Here is a 15,383-nt window from a genome sequence, read left to right as displayed (position 1 = left end):
TGTCATTAAAGTTTAAAGAAAAGACCAAATTTCCTGTGTTTTTGTGATCCATCGAAAGCCTTTAGAGAATAGTTTGACCCACAAGCAGTGAAGAAAATGTGGCCTAAGCTGCAGGATACATACATCATCAACAAGAGAGAGGAACAGGGTGGAATAGGACGGGGAGCCAGCAATAAAAAGAAGTGGAAATATATAGACGCAATGTTCTTCGTGAAATCTTCCATGACTAATAGAAGGTAAAGTTTGCCTATCCAGAACTGAACAACAGCAACGATGATGCTTACAGCAGAGTACAATTTAATAGCCACAAAGTGTCATCTCATAATTTAGGTAGCCAGACGCGAACAGAGAGTGGCGACACCCAGGAAGGGAACAGAACAATAAAACATATCGGACTCAGTGTGCAAGATTTCTGTGTGCAACAATTTTCATCACATGATGTATTAAAAACACTTATAGGAAAAATATAGACTCAGAGGAAGACAAAAGAGAGGGAAGGTGAAAATGGAGACAGGGGAGAAACTTGGCTACATCCCACAGACACCCATCAGCACCTCCTCAAAGGTCACTTAGTGAAGTTAATAAGGGCCTGATGAGGGACCAGCGACACACATAGAAACACACACACACACACACACACACACACACACACACACACACACACACACTAAAGACACACATGTTGGGAAAATATGACTACAAGCTGCCATTGTCTCACTTTCCTCCAGTAAGATTTTAAATAAGTATCAGCTCCATCATACATGCACCATAACACTGATTGGTTACAGAAAACCGGTGCAGAAAGGCCATCTCTTCCACACACACACACACACACACACACACACACACACACACACACACACACAAAAGAATGGCCACATTGTTTGTTTTTATTGCAGTGTGCTGATAAGCAGCTCCTTTTTCACAGTTGAATAGGGGCCGTCTATCTGGCTGTCACCTCAACACACACACACACACACACACACACACACACACACACACACACACACACACCTTAACAGTCAATTACATACTGTACACATTATCATATACTGTACATTCGAGGAGTTAATGTTGCAATTTGAATCATTTCATTAAAGGAACAGTTCAATCAGAAATATATATTTTGTTTTTTACCTGTAGTGCTTATAAATCAAGAAGTATTGGTGTGAGTTGCAGAGTGTTTGAGATATCGGCCATAGAAATGTCTGCCTTCTTTTAAATATAATGAAACTAGATGGCACTCAGTTTTGAGATAATCCAGACCTAGCAGTTTCAAGCAGGAACTATTTTCTTTCGACCAAACTACTACTGTCAACCTTATCACTGCACAGAAGGAAGCATGCATCTACTGCTAGCTCACCTAGCATCACTGAGCCAGCTACATGTAAGATCGCAGCTCAGACAAGGAGGATGCCAGTCCAATGGCAATACAACTGCTGAGTGTAGTTTGGTAGAAAGCAAATAGGTCCTACACAAAACTGCAAACTGCAAACTGCAAGCAACTGGATTATTTTGGCGCAAACACTCAGCAAGTCACACCAAAACAATTTAGACTGATGAATAGCACTACAGATAAGAGGAAACATCTGTATTTCCGATAAGGGGGAGAACTCACCCACCCACTCGTCCTGCTTAGGTTGGTGATTTTCTCCATTTTCCATAACTTCCTCTGATTAAACCCAGAGAGATGGGTGTGATCAACTTACAACCACCTTTTTTTTTTAAATATCAGAGAAAATATTTTCCTTGTGTGATATAGTTCATTTGGGACATGAGCTAATGAAGCCTGAATGTGTGCACTGTAAAGTCACATTCATCATATATTTTTTCACACATACCAACACTTGAACCAGTGGCTGAAAAATGCTGATCCCCTCCAGAGATGTCAAATCCCTTTATCGACGATGTTTTATTTGATTTCTTTAAAAGTTAAGGACGATAAAAGAACAGTAAATATCCAGTGATCCAATATTCAATATTAGATTTTGTAACTTTGTAACTCCAGTTTTCAGGAAGGGTGGAGAGCATCTGGAAGGAGGCCCTCGCTCTTTGATTCTGGGCAACTGACAAAAAAAGCCTGACATTTACTGCTGATGTTTCGAACTTCATTGTCTTTGGATAAGGTAATGTGCATTGGCAAGAAATTACATTTTTCTATAAAACAAGTAAAAAGGCTATAAATGACTGAAACTGTTACCAGTTCATTTATTAAAACAAGACAGAGTCAAACGATCATGTTACAGCTCTTTAGATAATGTTACTACTTTCTAGATAGTGTTACTTTATCAGGACACATTGGAATAATAGATTTTTTTAATCTTCTTTTAACTTAAACATTAATGCAGACATGAACACACACTCGCTCACACACACACACTCTAATCAGATTTGGCTAGTCTGCCTCAACAAAAAGAGACCATTATATAACGTTCTGGAGGGTCAGAAGAATTTCTATTAGTTGCAGCATGCCTCTCTCCACCCGCCACACAAGGTACCATTAAAACAGCATTAGACAGTAAGCCAACATCCTTCTGGTCTGAAGCACTAGACCACCTGTCTGCAGGAAGAGAGGATGGAGAGAGTTGTGCATTCATTTTGAAGAAGAGAGTTAGAGAGGGTGGAAACAGCAGCACATGGACAGGAGGACTGTACTGGCTCCGAGCCTTGGCCTGCCTTGCTCAGTAAAATGCATTAAAGATGTTGTGTTTTTTTGTGCATGTGTGTGTGCATGCGTGTGTGTGTTTGCTGATGTGCGTAAGTGTGCTGTGTAGACTCCCTTTAAAAGGCCTAGAGCAAGCCAGGGAATCATTTTCTCCCTATAATAAAGTCAAAGAAACTTTTCTACATGTGGTACACACGCAGTGAGAAGGCTGCTTTCCACAACACTGCTCTAATTTGCATTCATACTTGCTCGAGCTGAAAAAGGCCAGTTTCAGCTTGCTGGGTAATTTTTTCAGACAAGATGAATATGAATGATAAAGCAGGACTCTTTCGGAAATATCATTCCTAAACTAGTGCAAAGCAGATTCTCGAACATTTGACGATGCATGTGAAATATTAAATCGCTGCTTTTCAGAGTTGGAGGTATAATTTGCTGCTCTTTGCGACACTCTCAAACTAATGTGTCATTTTACATCTTGTTAAATGATTTTCTACCATGGACTAAGTGAGTAAAGCGAGTGCTTTTCATTCTGCTAATTATGCTTCCTCCTGTTCTTGCTCCTCCGATTTTCAGCCCTGTGCTAAGTCACAGACTGGCCAATTATAGCGTAGCATCAACCAGCAACGACCATGCTCCGACATCTATACAGCTGTGCTCTGCAGGCTTTTGATTTAGATTCACATTTTATTTATTTTTAGGCTGGTTTTGTTGATTTCGAGCTGAACATTGTGCCTGGGGCACGTGTGGTTGGAAGGTTGGAAGGAGCTATAATGTTAAACCTTATATACTGTAATACCAAGCTTATACCTTTGGGGCTGATGCAGACATGCTAGAAACTGCAGTTCCTCGAATGGCCACTTGAGGCTGGCACTAGAAGCAAGTCCATCCCCACAGAACTCTATATTAAACTTTAGAGCAGAAATAAACTTGTTCACAGCATGATACAAAAAACAGTTTTGGTTTCTACAGCTAATTCCAATGTTCATGCCAATTGTGCGGGGAAGTCACTCATTTATATGAGGACAGTCCTCTTGAGTGGCAGGCTGTCTGTGAGCCATCAGTACAGTCTACATTTTAGATCCATGCCTCGCTCCTCAACAGCTCCAACTGGCTGGCTCCAAAAATCCAAGATGGCGATGGCCTAAATGCTGAACTCGAGGCTTCAAAACAGTTCACAAACAAATGGATGACGTCACAGTGGCTATGTGCGAAAGGAGTAATAAGTGACAGTCAAATTGTAGCCTCTCTTCTTATAGGCACTGATCTTTGTCCCACACTAACTCAGTGACACAATGACACTGCAACAATGACATTCAAAGCCTGTCAGCTGGCCTGTTGCACCAGGGTGATAAGGTTAGATCCACACACACGCACACGCACACGCACACGCGCACACACACACACACACACACACACACACACACACACACACAACACCAGCCTGGGCAACAGCGGGCAGGGGGACAGAAGAGGCTAGAAGGAAAGAATGAGGGGGGAGAAGGGACTGGATAAAAAAACACCCAAGCTGCCCTTGAGGGACGTTGGCTCTCGGAAACAATCACATTGGCCTCAGTGTCTCCTCTGCAGTGGAAAATGAATAAATTAATAGGTGGAGTAGAAGGCCTCCCATGGGCAGGGCCCTGAAGCCATCTGTGAAGGCCATCAGTGTGTCCCAAACCTGCTGTTTCCCTACTGAAGCAACATGTCAGTCTTGAGATTTACAGCCGCCCGGAAAACGCGCGCACACACATATACACGCCTACGCACTGACACCAACGCACACACAAACATCAAAGAGCATATACTCATAGGTGCAGCCAAAGACGCAGCCATGTTTATTTATACAGAGAGAGTGCCGAGATGCAAAGGCACAGACAAAACAAATATTGGCACAAACACATAAGCGGAAACAAAAGTTCATACTCTTCACACACCCACGTGCGTGGACAAACACTTGGCTGGTGTGCAGATTTACACCTGCTCGGAAACACAAGCATCAGCCAATAAATAAATCCCTTTCCCTGGAGACCTGTTGACCTGCCCTCTCTTTCTTTTTGTCACACACACAGTGCCAGAGGTCAAGGTCAGGCAGGGATGAGCGGAGGGTCAGAGGGAGGTGAAAGTGTGTTGGTGTGTGTGTGTGTGTGGGCATGCAGGCTGATAAAACTGTGCACAGAGTCAAAGCCCTTCTCTGTGGCTGGGGGTTAGTAGCCTCCATGTTTTGGCAGTCCGGTCACAAACTCTGACCTCATCTGACCCCGAGAGACGAGGCGGTCACGTCAGGTGGGACAGTTGCCACTAATTAGACATAATCTCCCATCTCCTACTTGTCAGTGTCCTTTCAAACAGGTCAGGATAATCAGTTAATCAGTATGGCTCAGGCAGGATGTGTTTGGGTGGCATTCTGCTATTGTTAGGCGGACATAGTCCCTGTGCCCCATTTCTGCTCTGGAGAACTGAATATAATAGGTTCTTAAAAGATCTACAGATCCAGAGTTAAATGATTTTAACTCGGATTTTCAGGGCCTGAATTTCAGTGCAGGATTGCAGGTATTGCACATACTTTCATCGATTCCTGCATATCTTTTAATGCCGGAAATTTCATGCACACATATGTAGCACTGTCTACGACATTTTAGTCAATGTTTTCACCAGTGCGTAATGCTGGCAGACTGGCTGTGACGCTGCATCAGACAGACAAACTTCTGCCATGGACAAAACACCTAGCACACTCTCTCCCTGATGAGCCCCCTCTGCTGTTGCAGCATCTCTCACTAACATATACAGACAGGTTTCAATAATGTGAAGTTAAAGCATAGGCTGTGAAAAATAATAAAAAATAATTGACTTGCTTTGTAGCCAGCCTCAAGTGGCCATTAGAGGAACTGCAGTTTTGGCACTTCTGTGCTTCTTTGGTTTAATTTTGCAGCCCTGGAGGTTGCTGCTTGAGTTGAAGACATGCAATCATGATAGACCACCAGTGGATCCCGAAAGGGGTAGCACAAACAGCAGTGCCAGTGATGTCAACATTAACGCTAATCCTCAGGATCCTCAGCATGTAACTGTAACATCACTGGGCAGAGCAGCAGTCCAAAGACAAGTCTCCAGGCTAACTGGCTCAGAATATATCTGTGGCTAAAACATAACGGTGAAATGGGCTGCTCAATTTGTAAAATCTACAGTGCTGCACTTTTGATAAGCCAATGTTAAAGTGAGCAGCTTTAAGTCCACACTCAGATGGCGTTTCTCACACAGCAGTGAAGCAAAGAGTAGAGCATGGAGACAAGACACAAATCACGGCAATGTATAGTCCATATAATCCAGAGGAGAGTGACAAAATGCAATCTGAGGTAAGAATAGGACATGGTAACAGTAAATTTAGTTAAGCCCCACCCCCCAAAGACAAAAGTCTGGTTCCTTACAACAACTCTGAAAAAAACAACAACTGTGGGGAGGCGTATGTAGTGTATTGTAAGCCAAGATTTACCAGAACTGACAAGTGTGCTACCAAAAATCCCTCTGAGGGTTTAGCTCAAAGATGAAGCGCTGAAAAAGAAGTTCAAATAAATAAGAAAAACAAACAATGAAATAAATGGGTTGTATCTGATTTGTAGGCACACAGTGCACTATTAAGCTGTTGAGAACTCTGCAACTGACTCATTACGTTTGCTTTGTCTGTCAGTAAACAATAGATCCACTAATTGTTTCAGCACTTTACACCATTATGTCAGAAAAGCTGGATTTATTTACACAAGTGTTCTCGTCTCAATCGGCCTTGTTGGATGTGATTTAAAGCTCTACTTAGGCCTGTTTTTGCCTCCTGCTCTGCCTTTCACCGAGTCGGCACCTCTTCTCACTCTTGTCATCTTTTTCTTTACTCCTCCTCACCCTGATGACAAGCCATAGTTCATGCTTTACTCACTCTCCGACAATTACTTCTCTCTATGTTTCATTATTGCTGACCCCTTTCTGCACCTCACTGCATCTCCTCTGCCAGGCCTCACTTATAATAAATCCCAGGATATCATCACATAGGCCACTGAGATGACAAAACATGCATTTGTCCTGTAACTACAGGACTGAGGATACTTCTCGCAGCTGGATACATCTACAGCATTCAATTAGAAAGCTTGTAACACTGCTTGAAAAATAATACGCTCGTTTGGCACAGAGGCTGAAATGATGCGATCACTTCTGTCTTTCAGGTTGACAAAACAAGGGAAATGAGGTTTTAATGATTTGGTGTAAGCAGCACAGCTCCATATCTCTGGTGATGACGCAGGATGCCCAAAATGTGATTAGAATTTTTAATACGCAAATGACGCACTGAATTTTACTATCTATCAGAAGACCTAAAAATTCCAAAGGGAATTTTTACAATAAAGCCCACTGCAATAAATATTCACACAAATCTGCAATAACCAAAGTCCTTAAATGTCCCCCGCTGGTATTTGTCCTTGGTGTGAATACAGACTGCACAGGCTTAATTATCTGATTCCTTTCCATGAGCAGATTGCTCGTCCAAAAAACGGTCTGTACTTTCCCCTACTGCCTAAAACAATAACCCCACCAAATGCAGCTCCAACGAGCCAGTTTCAGAGCAATCGTTCCTCAGCGTTTGAAGTGTTTATGGACATTAATGATCCAACATTTCAAAAGAGCAGCACATGTTTGGCATAGCGGAGCACTTGGGCAAGAAGAGAGAGCATGTTTCAATGGAAAATATTTAATCAGAAGTGTGGGATGTGAGGGTTGTGCGGTCTGGGTCGGGTGAGTTCCCGCGGGACGTCAAAACATCAACTGTCCGACCACAGGGACATCTAAGACACGCAATGAAAAACGGGTGTTTGAGGAGAAATAAAAGCATCTCAGCCGCAAATGCAGATGTCAGGTGTACAGATGTCATGCTGTCACACATGTGCTCCTTCAGGCAAAGGGAAGGGATATACATGAAACCCATATATATTGGGGGTCCTCTGCTACAAATTTTGAGTATCAAAGACTTAATTTCCTGCATTCTGGTGATTTTTTATGCACCAATTTGTGCCTTTTTTCATTAATATCTGTGTAAATGTCTTTCATTTTGTCAAAATAAAAGTCCTCTGTTTTCATGTTTTTAACGTTCTAAATATTGAGTGTGCTTTGCCCTCTGAGTCCCCCCAAAACCTGCTCCTATTTCTCCAAATGGTATGTAGTATAAGGCTGCAATTATCTACTTAATCACTCGTCACAACATTAGTCACTTGACAGAAAATTAATCAACAACAATTTCATAATCGTTTAGTTCATTTCTAAAGCAAAAATGCCTAAAAGCTTTTTGGACAAAAGAAATGGTCCCTTTAGGCACTGGGAAATTGTGACAGACATTTCTCTGGGTTTTTTATATTCCCATTATTAAAAAAACAGGGTTAATTAATTATGAACATAATTATTTGCAGTCATAGACAGACAGACTGAGAGTACGCAGATGGGTAAACAGACACAAACAGGGCACAAGAAAAACACAGCTTTGTGCACCACAGAGCTCTTGTGGCCGTCTAGCAGGACGGGGCCAGATGTAAATGATTTACGCTGCTTTTTTTTAACTCTCCGCTCAGCTTACATGATTTTGGAAACTTGTGATCCTCTCGAACATGTACTGGATGAAGGGAATGAACCATGCTCGCTATCTGCCATACATGGAGCGCTTCTCACATGTTTTGCATACTGATCTCTGGCCAAGACAAGCACAAGTTCAGTCAGTTCAGCGTTCTGATTCTCTGTCCATCGAACATCATCTTCCTCTGTGGTTGCCTCTGTCCAGATTTTTATTTATTTGTCTCTCTCAGTCATACTTTTTTTGCCTAATCTAAACTTTCAACTGTAATCTGTTTATCTATGCATCGCTGCGTCTCCATCTGCGTCTCTGTTTCAGAGAACAGAGTTTAAGGGATGACAGACACAGAGCAGAGCCTCCTAGAGACCTTTAGGACAGACAGAGAGGACACAGAAACATGTTTTCACCACACATCAGTCAGCCTCTATGAGGCCACACTGAAACTATGCGAGAGCTTGAGCTTATGTTTCAAACGTGCAAAAGTCACGAAACTGTCTGTCTGTGAAGGATGCAGCATCACTGCTAGGGCACAAGATAGTTTTTGACATGAATATAACCAAAATGGGACATGAAAGAAAATAAAAAATGAGGAGAAATCTGTGAGGATACACCCTAACATCTCAAGTTTATAGCCTCTGTTCAAGCATGTCTCAATGATGATGCACAATCTCATTAGCAGGCATCAGTGCCACCTTTATTTCCACAAAGCTATTATTTATATACATTTTATTGAGAACTGGTGTGAAAATCTGATTTTTTTTCTCATATACATCCGCACTCACGTGTGGTAAAACCTCACCAGATGAAACTAATATGGTGGAACAGACCCTCAGCATGTCCACACCTTTCATGTGTAGGCACAGTAAAGGCAAGTGCAGCTGAAAGCACTTATGTCAATCATATACTGATGAAGTCATTGCTGCGTGGATTGCTTGAATAACTTAAATGACATGCAAAAGCATTGAAGTGGGCGCATGGTGACAGAGTTAGTTTGGACTGCATGTCAGTATGAAGAAAAGTTCTCAAGTCATCTGAGGTATTTTAACATACTGCAATCCCCCATAATAAGTCACAGGGACACTTAAATCACCATGCAGCATTTTAACTAACACCATGCTCTTGGGTGTATTGGTACTGTATCATAGTTGTGTCTTCAGGTAGGTCAGAATGAAGCTAAATGAGCAGCAGGGATTTTGTAGCTTATATACAATGAAAAGATGACGCCTGAAGGCCAGGTACTGTTTATGGACGTGTATTTTCTTGATGACCGTGTCTCCCTCTCCTCTCCTTTAATGCACATTTCATTATGTTGCATGGTACAGATTCCTCTCCCTTTCACACAGTGTCTGCACCCCACCCCTCCTCCTCCTCCTCCTCCTCCTCCTCCTCAGAGGGATGAAGTATTTGTTTAGACAGACTCGGTGAGATCACAGTCACTGAGAGGGAGTGGGAGCAGCTATCCAAACCGCATAGTGGGACATTACACTGCTTTTTAATTACATTGCACCACACAATGTGCATTACGACGGATCCAAACATGTCCAACAGCCTGCATTACATGTGCTATGACTTTTGCAGAACAGGAGCAGGTTTATACATCATGTAGAGAGACAGTAAATATGACAGAGAGAGCTCGAAGGGCAGCAAACAACGTCCAACATAAAGAATGGGAAACTTTCCACTAAGTGGAATCCAAGTGGTGTTTTAGTGAGAGCGCCAGAAGGTGAACTTGTACCACGTACAGTGGCCACATACAAATTACATACTGTATTAATACTGTGTGTGTGTGTGTGTGTGTGTGTGTGTGTGTGTGTGTGTGTGTGTGTGTGTGTTTGTTGATTTTTCAGGGAGTAAGAAAAACAGCCCTGATTTCAGATGGACCACCGTGCATCTCTATGCTTTTCTAAACGGTTTAAAGAGTGTTATGAGCCCAAGGGATCGTGGGATTGAAGCCATACAACAGACTATGTAATCCTTCTTACATAATGTAGAGTATTTGTATGTAGCTTCTGCTCCCCCCTTTGTTGGAATTTTAAAGGGGTCCTCCTGTGCATTGTTTTAAACTGATCCTTTGACAAAAAAAAAGGTCATGAAAAATGAACAAATCCAGATTAAGAGCTATGAGTTAGCATTCCAGTCTTCAGCAGCTCACAAACTTTCATTTATGTTTGCTGCATGCTTGCAGCGACTTTACAGTGGAAGCCTCTGAATCTGTAGTCAGTGGAACAAGATTTTGGTGATGGAAACGTACCGGTTTACATTTGTTAGCTGTTTGTAGTGCCAGTAGTACTGAGCAATCACAGCTTTGGCTGCATGTGTGTATTGCAAAAGAGGTGTAACACATTAACAGAAATGCAACGGAAGAACCCATTGTCTATTGACTAAAGGCCCAGACATGCCAAACAGACATCAAAGAACTAGTGGTGACTAACCCCGACTGTTGCGTCACCTCGAGTCACCTGCGTCTTGGCCAAAAAGTTGCACTTGAACACACCACTAAGACTGCAGCCAGTGGCCAACTTGCACATACATTTTGTATCTGTGTGAGACAAAATAACTCTCCATACCACCAGGCGGCTATAGTCTGTACTCGTCATTCAAAAAGCTAAACCAGAAGACCAACAAGCATGGATTCAAGATGCTAGTTAGCCAGTTAGCACAATAAACACACAACCTGATGCTGAGAGAGCAAATTATATTAACTGTACGTCAGCCAACAATTTCACAAATATTATGAACTGTTTTTGCTATAGAGCTGAATGGCTAGAAAAAAAATCTTATATTACAGTTTGGTTAAATCTTACGCGCTCTTGACTTTTGAAGTTTGTTAGCTTTCCCCATTTCTGTACCTCTTCTTAAATGCTGAGCCGAACTGCCAATCAGAGTGATTTATTTCACCAGCAGGCTCCGACAGCTCCACTGCCAATTTAACATGTTGAATCGACAAGAAAACAGCCGACAAGGCCAACTAGTGCCGCAGGCGACACCACAAAAACTACGGCAACGGACACTCACCAACAGCCCAACATTGACCAACGGCCAACCGATTGGCTTGGTGTGTCAGGGCCCCGAGGACGACTTAGCTATATATTAGCTTCTTCTAAAATTTTCTGCATCCATATGTGTATATTTATTGATAGAAATTAGCCACAATGTCATCTGGACCTAAAACACCTTCAACTCAAGTTGCTAATTGGACTGTAAACAATGACCAGTGTACGAAAGAAGTCTTGGCCGAGATATCTGTTAGCTGTTATCCAGATATCTGCTGGCTACACTGGAACCCCTGAAATACTGGTCGTTGCCCCCAAAGGCCAAATTGTGATTAGACAATTTAGATCAGGAGTTAGGATTAGATAAGGAGTCTGAAGAAGCAAAAAGAAGAAGGAAAATTGTACTTAGAAGCATGCATGGCTGCAAGTGTTGCTTATTAGATAATCTTCATATCTGTTGATACAGTAAAGTCACTAAAAAAATATGAATAATAATGTTTGGATGTTGCTGTTGTGTAGACCTGTTTCAGAGTGTGTACTGCAGAGCTACACCGTAAGGTAGAGCACAGTCATCTTCTGGTCCGTGCAGTCAATGTATGAGTGAGTGACAATGAAACCCTTGGTAGTTTTGACCTTCAGCTATCTGAAAGAGCTCCCCTGGCTCCTTCATCACACTCTACACAACCTCTGTCTCTGCCTGTCAACACCAGCTTATAAAGAAAGAGGCATCACCGCCTGACAGCACACACAAACATACACACGTCCGCAGACACACACGGCAATACCTTACCATGCTAGACACGCAGCAGTTAGCTCAGCAGTTACAGAGTGGATATCTGTAGCTACAGCTGAATGGCACCATTTTTCAAGTAGCACACTTGCTTTGATGCATAGGGACTGACAGAAACCAGTGGGAGATTCCTGAGCTATGAATGTGTGCTGCGAGTAAAATAGGACTAAACCCACACAATTATCCCGACGTCTCATCCCCTCTTGTCCTGTATTGTCGCTCAAACCCTTTTCCTGGAAGCAAGCCTCCTCCTAATAGACATTCAATGAGCCCCATCCATCCACTTTTCTTTCATCACTCTGACCACCGGGAACTGACCAGTAAGTCTCTGTTTACTCACCACCCCGTGCCTTTGATGAGCTGTCCTTGCTGGATGTGTCATGGTGCTGCCCAGGGGACCAACCCTTTGCCTGGAAGGCATGGCGTCAGGCAAGGTTCACTCACTGCCCAAATATTCAGATGCTGTGACCTGATTCTTAGAAATTTCACTGCTATGAGAAGCTTCTTTCATGTGTTTTTGTCCTCTGTGTGCTACAAGTTATTTTTGTGAATAACGCTTTACAGCTCAATGAGATAAATCTTTGTCTCACAGCCTATGAAACCTGTTGAAAATATTTCAAAGTTCTGACACTTACTGGACGCAAAATTGTTGAGGAGAGATAGAATAAGATTACACAGTGTGCTAAATTGCATAGTGGTGCAAGTATCTGATTCTCTCTCTACATGTAAAACTTTTGTGGACTGTTTGGGAAGAAGCAGGAAAGAGACTACGCCCCACTTAATATCAGTGAGTCCTCAGAGGAGAGGGTGGACAGCTTTAAGTACCTTGTATCCACATCACAGAGGGTCTGACCTGGGCGCTGCATACTAATTCAGTGGAAAGAAAGGCAAGGAAGACACTGTTTTACCTCAGATGATTGAGGAAATTCTGGGTTTTCCTCAAATATTAGGGAATTTCTTCTCCCGCACCATCAGGAGCATTCTGATGAGGAACATCACAGCCTGGGATGGAAACAGCACCAAACAGGTCTGCAAGGCCCTGCAAAGATCGGTTCCTTCAGCTGGACATACTATAGATGCTGCTCTACCCAAAAGGAAGGCCTAAAGGACACCAGGCGCTACAAGAATAGTGCTAGGAGAATTATTAAAGATCCCAACCACCTGGATAATGGCCTTTTCTTCCTGTCAAGGTTTGGAGGAAGGGACCGGATACACTACGCCAGAACCGAGAGGTTCATGAAGAATTTTTGCTCCCAGGCCACAAGGATCCTAAATGAGGACAAGTTGAAGAAACTGGCAGGACTGTATTCAGTGGAATTGTATATGATTTAATGCGACAAATTGTTGAAGTAGATTGAATGTGTCTGAAATATCCATAAATGGCTGTAAAGAGGAGACTGGATGATGACACTCAATCCTATGAATGAATCCGCAGTATATCAGTGCTGGAATGATTGATTTACTGACAGTTAATTAAACTGATGACAGTCTGATAATAGCGGCACAACGATGCAGTGGTTAGCATTGCTGCCTCACAGCAATGGGGTTTCTAGTTCAAGCTTGCATGTTCTCCTTGTGGCAACATTTTCTCTGGGTGCTCCAGCTTCCTCCCACAGTCCAAAGACATGCAGATTAACTGGTGACTCTAAGTTGGCCATAGGTGTGAATGGAAGCGTCAAGAGCTGTCTGTCCTTATGTGTCAGCCCTGTGATAGTCTGACAACCTGTTGAGGGTGTACCCTGCCTCTCGCCCAATGTTAGCTGGGTCCCATGAGCCCTGACAGGAAAAGTGGTTATGGAAATGAATAAACAGTCTGATAACAGATTAACTTCTCTGCACCCAACATTTGCTGGCTCCAGCTTCAAATACCAGGATGCTGTTTTTTGATCACACACAACAGCAGTGTTACATTGTTACCTCAAAATTGTGGTGGGCATTTATGCTATCTGAATGGCCCCACACAAATGGATTATAAATTGTGTATGTTGACAGTATGACTGTATCCTCAGGTCACAGTTTACAGGAGAATATGATCAGTTAGGAGCCAGCTCAGCCTTGTTGTCCCTCAACTTCTCTTCTGCTCTGTAGTCACCATTGCACTGCCTGTAGACCTACTGCTGGCAGCTCTGTTGATGTAGAGGGACAAGTCAACAAATCAACGGCTTCCTATGCCAAACTCATCACACAACGCTCAAACTGTGCTGCACTGGCTCATCCACACATGGACAGATATAGACAGCAGTTTGCACACATACATGTACATACCTGCAGCACAAACACATACATGCTCCTGTACACGGCACTGATTAACCTGGTGGTTAAACTTGAAACACAGAGGTTTGTCACTGATGTTTGTGTGTGTTTATCTATGTTTACCAGGCGCTAACGTGATACAGTCACTCAGTTCACAGCCAGCAGCTTGGCGGCTGCCTGAATTAATTTTTCAAAGGCTAAGAATAGACTTTTACAGGTTTCCCCCGCGCCAAAGCAAACACCAACACATTTTGACAAAAACAACAGGGGCTCTGAGAGTCGGATCAGCCGGAGACGGAGCCCCTGAAGAGGCCACAGCGAAGTGAAATCAGTTTCTAGCAGCAAGCAGATGGATTCTTAGAGCAAATAAAATACACCTCTCTTTATTGTCATTTTGTCTAACCGCTTTGCTTTCTGAAATGTAAAATGTAGTACTGTGTAAAACGTTAGGGGAACAGCAGCAGCCTACTCCCACAAAGCAACCCCTCTATAATGTGGCATGTAAACGTCTGATGTATTTAATCAGTGGGCAGCACATGTAACCGCTCATGTTTTATTAGCCTGGCCAAATGTTTAAAGAGAGCTCCCGAGTAAATTTTTTCCAAGGATTAAAAATACTTACATAAGAGTATTTGAAAAGGAAAAGTATGCTTGCAGTGTCTGCAACCAGGGTGGAAGGGATATGCATGTACCATTAAAAAAAGCCAGTAATGATAAACGCCTGTTGCAGGCCTTAAGGGTACAAACTGGGTCATGTCTTTGTCAAAGTAACTACAAGGGAGATGGATGTGTGTATTCATTGAGACAGAGACAGAATGGCTGCAATTATTCATCCTGTCCCTCCAGAAAATGATGGCTTTATTGGCTTCCTGTCAACAAGCAATGCCTTTGGAGAAGATACCGTATCAGTTTGTTCATGTATATGTCTTTGTGTGTTATGAGCGGTCATGGCCAATGACAAATAGCAATCAATTAGGGTGTGTGCTGGGTAAAGGTTCTTTCTCTTAGACAAGGTCAAAAACATAAGACAAACATAAGGCAGGTGTCACAAATCAGATTACAATGAACTTTGAAAAAAAAAAATGG

The sequence above is a fragment of the Epinephelus fuscoguttatus genome, linkage group LG16 (assembly GCF_011397635.1).
Source record: "Epinephelus fuscoguttatus linkage group LG16, E.fuscoguttatus.final_Chr_v1".
Classification (NCBI taxonomy): Eukaryota; Metazoa; Chordata; class Actinopteri; order Perciformes; family Serranidae; genus Epinephelus; species Epinephelus fuscoguttatus.
The sequence above is the reverse complement of the archived record's forward strand: the minus strand, read 5'-3'. Positions refer to the sequence as shown.